Here is a 5,463-nt window from a genome sequence, read left to right on the forward strand (position 1 = left end):
GGCAACAAGTGATTAAGTTCAGGGAAAGAATGGAATTTGTTTTTGGGAGAAGGAAGGTCTTGTGGTTGTTGTGTTGTTCAGCCTGGCAGAAGTTTGCATTGTCCGAGCTCTCTTGTTAGAGATGTCGCGCATTGTTTGGCAAGAGCTGCAGTACACAGAACGTGAAGAACCATAACATATGTTTCAGGAACAAAATAACACTGAAAAGAAAGGCTCATGAAGCATCGTAACAGGAGCGGTAAACAAGTATTCACTAAGACTGACTTATGGGCGCTACCGTTGCTTAAGTGGTTTTCACACAGTTTACGTTTACACTTGCAGAAAACGAGAAGGATCAGGAATTGAGGTCGAGAATACAGCCAAATACGAGGTAAATTTGTTATGCCTCTCTTAATAAGTTTGTACTCCCTTACAGTTGTTCGCGAAACTATCAGTCAAAGCAGTTTGAGAATCTTCAAGAAATTTATTATGACAGATTCTGTAGAGCATTTGGGCGTATTTTCCTGTGCAGTGTGACATTGTTCGCTACTTTAGTGGCGGTGTCTGTTTTATTTTTCTGACGGTAAATTAGAGTAGGCAATATCAGTGTGACCTATGATGGTTGCCGAGCAGTATGAGCAGGCTGTCACGACTATCTTCAGTGACATCGGCTGTTGATTTTTACCGTCAGATTAAGAAAACAATTTGAAATATCTTCAAATTCATATTTTCTTACCTAAAGCATATTCAAATTTATCCAGAATGTAGAACAAGCCTAAAATGCTGTTACCAGCACAGTTAGTCTGTGCAGAATAGAATTTCCCTTCTTATATCATTGGAGTTTATAGATCGTATAATGTCCTCAGAAAAGCCTCCCCGTAGGCGGGTATAGTGCTGTCAGTGCACCTCATGCGGTGCAATGTAAGCACTACTCAAGGTTCTTTGCAGCGTCCCCTCGGCCCCTAACTGCAACTACTTTCATTCCTTTTACTGTACCTCCTTTCTTTTTATATAATTATCTTTCTTCCATCTTACTTTCCACCCTTTCCTAACAATTAATTCATAGTGCAATGGCGAGGCTTTCCTCCTGTTACACCTTTCAAACTTTGTCACTGTCAATTTCCGTTTCGGCGCTGAATGGCCATAATTGCCCCAGCGCTTGGCATTATACCTAAAACCTATAAAATTAAATCAATCAAACCTCAGAAAAGCCCAGTCTTCGCTGCCAAAAATTGTCTTCAGGAACAAAATCACCAGCAGTCTCTTTCACTGAGGACAGAACTAATAATGACACTCGTTATTGCATTTGGACCTTATTCGTTCTTATTCACTGTCTTCCACCAAAGTTTTAAGACTGTAGCGTTTCTCTCACCTAATACATCAGTTGAATACTGTACTTGGTGTTCTTTAGAGAGGCCAAATGACGCGTTCTGGGAACGTTACTGCTCACAGATTATGTAGGCTTTCCCTTTGGAGTACCAAAGTAAAGTGACTGTTCGTAAAGTCAGTGGACTGCAGAGATTAACATGATACGAACATTTTAGTCAGAGTTTACTTATCTGATGTATATGAAGGTATTAGTACAACATTGCTGTACATCTGAAGCTAGCTGTAAGAAAAAGCTTACTTAAACCTTAAAAAGAGAGAAAGACCAAAAAAGAGATAACTTTGACTACGTACTCTACTTGCTTTTGTTGTGGCATGTACTGTGGGTTTAAAATATCCCCTGTTAGCTGATACCTAGCACCGATATAGCACAAATAAACGGTTCATTGTCTTTTATTCTTGTCTTTTCCAGACTTTTGGGTCTTAGAGTTCCCAACAAAAAACAATAGCTTTAATCGCGGAAAATGAACACTTCCAAGGTTTTTCTTATAATCTCAGCTGGTTTTAGTGTGTTCACCCACAATGGCAAACTATGAATATTTATGAAAGTGTGGCAATTCATGGCAAAGAAAACATTGCAAGGTTCAGAAATATGTGTTGAAAGAGAATGTTTAAAATGTGAAGTAGACTGTTGCAGTATCAACTTGGCAGAAACAGCAGCATGAGGAGTAGAGGCTATATTACTGTTCTAATTAGTTTTCATGTACTTTGGTAATTTCTGTAATTGCTGATGTAGTTAGCTGAAAATAGTGCAGTGTATCACAAAGAAATTCGTTCAACTGTAATTTGCTATCGATCGTGTAAAATGAATATCATTAAATAATAACGCCCCGCACTGAATCGACATTCCTTTTAGCAATATGCGATGAAAATTATAAGTTCCGAGAATTCCGTGAATATCAAACGGTAATTAGAATACGTTCGATGGTAAAAGTTGCAACCAAATGAGACAGTAAAAGAAGGGAGTGATATACAATTGGAGGAAGCCAGCGTGAATGGGGAGATGGATAAATAATCGCTAATTAAGAATCTTGCGAGGAAATTATAGACGCCAATCTGTGGGGAGGGGAGTGCCAAGGATTGACCATAATGAATGGAATGAGTCCCAGATTGGATGGTATATGGCGGATAGGGGAGGGGAGCGGTGCCATCAGCTGTGATTGGTGGGAATGAAATCTAGACAATTACCTTCGTTTTGATTTTAACTAATGAATTTATGACGCTTTGTTCAGTCGCAGTTGTCACTTCCACTTGTTCTGAATCAGACGTTTGATGATCGTCGCGGATCGTACATTATTAGATCCTCACAGATAGCTCAACTATGATGATTCTTATCATACTAATTGTGGACGTTAGTATTAATTGGTTCTGTATGATTTGATGTTTTGGAAACACTAGCTTCCAGCATTAATCCATTTCTCTCCTCTCTCTTCTATCGTCGATCTCTCTCTCTCGGTCCTCTCTCCTCCTCCTCTCTTTCCTCTCTCTCTCTCTCAGCTTGGCGATAGCGCATGTTGCTCGCAGCTGGATGGACGATCCGTGTTCGAATCTCAGACCGAACGAGTAGGGACAGTTTTCTTTCCATTAGAAAAATTAGAATATTAAAAAGATATTCAAGTGTGCCTCTGTTGACATGAGCAGTAAATTAGGCACCAAGTTATTATACGAACACTGTACGTCGTTGTTAGGGTAGAAAGAGAGATAGAGACAGAAACAGAGAGTAATAAAGAGATATACGTAAGTGTCCCTTCTCTCAAAATATATACATCAAAACGGGAAAATCACAACCAAGTATACTTGGTCCCATAAAATTCTCTCTCTCTCTCTCTCTCTCTCTCTCTCTCTCTCTTTATATATATATATATATATATATATATATATCTCTCTCTCTCTCTCTCTCTCTCTCTCTCTACTAATTATATAATTATATATCTATATATATATATATATATATATATATATATATATATATATATTTACATAAATATATCATTTGTCCGAGAGGTCGGGATTCGAATTCCCGACTGTTGTTCATTCAAGCAGAAAAATATTATTATTTGGTAGATAGGCAACTGTAGTGGGAAAATAGAGTGGAAGATGGGGCTAGCAACTTCATTCTAAAATATATGTTGAGAATCAAAAGATTAACACCTGGAGTTGCCTCTCTCCAAACAAAGGTATAATATATATATATATATATATATATATAATATATATATATATATGTATATATATATATATATATATATATGTGTGTGTGTGTGTGTTGTGAGTGTTGTGTTGGTGTGTGTGTGTATGAGGTTGTAGTCCACTTGCCCTTATCGAGAGCTCTTTATTAACCAGCGCACAAAGTTTACAGTATATTCAAAGTAAAATATAAGAAACAAAAATAAAGATAAGCAGTTAGATAAACGTTGGTCATTGAAATACAGGAAAGTCAGTTACTGTAACAACCTATTTAAAATGATTTACAACCAGTTAGAAGGTTTCAAAACACAAAAATATCTGTTAAAACAATTCATCTCACAAATATAATATGTTCTTATCGAAAGAACAACATTGCTTAGTTTGCATCCCAAGGCTACCTTTGCCTTGGGATGCAAACTAAACAATATTATCCTTTCGCTAAGAACATATTTTAATTGTGAGATGAATTGTTTTAACAGATATTTTTGTGTTTTGAAACCTTCTAACTGGTTGTAAATCATTTTAAATAGGTTGCTACAGTAACTGACTTTCCTTTATTTCAGTGACCAATGGTTATCTAATTGCTTATCTTAATTTTTCTGTTTCTTATATTTTACTTTGAATGTACTGTAAACTTTGTGCGCTAGATAATAAAGAGCTCTCGATAAGGGCCAGTGGAGGCCGAAACTGTTGAGCTAAAAGGAATTTCTGCTTTTCTTTTCCCCTGTGGACTACAACCTCATATACCTATCTCTGTAAAAAAGGAACTAAAACCTCATTTCATATATATATATATATATATATATATTATATTATATATATATATATATATATATATATATAATATATTATATATATTATCTATATATGTGTGTGTGTGTTTGTGTGTGTGTGTGTGTGTGTGTTTATGATTTAATTTTATACTTCCTCTTCCATTTTGTACGTTATTTATGTATTGAATCTGTATATCTACCGTCTGCAAGTAGCTGGCCCCGTCTGAAACGTAGCATAACTTCTTTCTCTTCGGTTCATTCTTCATAAATTGGAAACGTTGGTTTATTCTTTACACCAGTTTTGTTTGAGACTAAACCTGGCAAAGAAAATGATGAAGTGTGTAAATATCCGGAATAAATACGTAAGAACATAGAGACGAGTGAAATTCCAAATAAATTGGGTTTACGAGGATTTTTTGTTTTTTTCACATAAAAAAATACACAAATGCATTTTCTGGTACTTGGAAAAGATAGAGAATTTCAGTCTAGAATTTAATGTGATGTGTTCATAGTGCCTAGTAGTTGTTAGTTGTTCGTCCTATTTATTCTTCTACCTTAGAACTTTTCATAATTTTTGTTTGTATATTTATCTTGTCTGTCAGTTAATTCCTTTGCCTTTCCCCCTGTATATATATAAAAAAAAACCGTGTGAATGGAAAGTCCATCTTCTTTGTTGTTTTTTCTGTTTGTCTGTATATTTAGCTGAATCAGTTCCTATTCTGTTTGACGACGTTACTCTATGGAAAAAATGTTAGGTTACTCGTACTTATCTCTTTGTTCAAGCATCTATTTGTCTTTGTGCATCGTTCTAGAATATGCGTTTCTCAGCGGGTTTACATGCTCTTATTTTGACTCTCTCTCTCTCTCTCTCTCTCTCTCTCTCTCTCTCTCTCTCTCTCTGATTCCCACGACTGCAAGTAGTGCATTCTCGCTTCAGAGTTCACGAATATTCGTGCAATCCACGAACTGTTATATAGGAAAGACGAGGCCACGCATCCTTGATACGCCAGAGTTCCTCTTTTGAATATGATCTGGATGTTGATTGGCTGCTTGTGGTCGCAGCTGAGGGTGTAGAAGGCAAGAAAAGCTAGAGATACAGTAAAATAACATGGCTTCTTCAGAATAAGATTTTACCTTA

At 36.2% G+C, this 5,463-nt stretch overlaps 1 protein-coding gene across 1 annotated transcript in view; it reads left to right on the top strand.

Moving 5' to 3' along the window:
- The first annotated feature begins 351 nt into the window (after positions 1–351).
- The window catches only part of LOC135206256 (cell surface glycoprotein 1-like), a 133,020-nt gene continuing 127,908 nt past the window's right edge, over positions 352–5,463 (top strand). The window contains exon 1 of the mRNA XM_064237657.1: positions 352–370. The gene's annotated coding sequence lies outside the window, so the exon portion shown is untranslated. The remainder of the gene's footprint in view (positions 371–5,463) is intronic.

This window comes from Macrobrachium nipponense, chromosome 29, assembly GCF_015104395.2.
Source record: "Macrobrachium nipponense isolate FS-2020 chromosome 29, ASM1510439v2, whole genome shotgun sequence".
In the NCBI taxonomy this organism is placed as follows: domain Eukaryota; kingdom Metazoa; phylum Arthropoda; class Malacostraca; order Decapoda; family Palaemonidae; genus Macrobrachium; species Macrobrachium nipponense.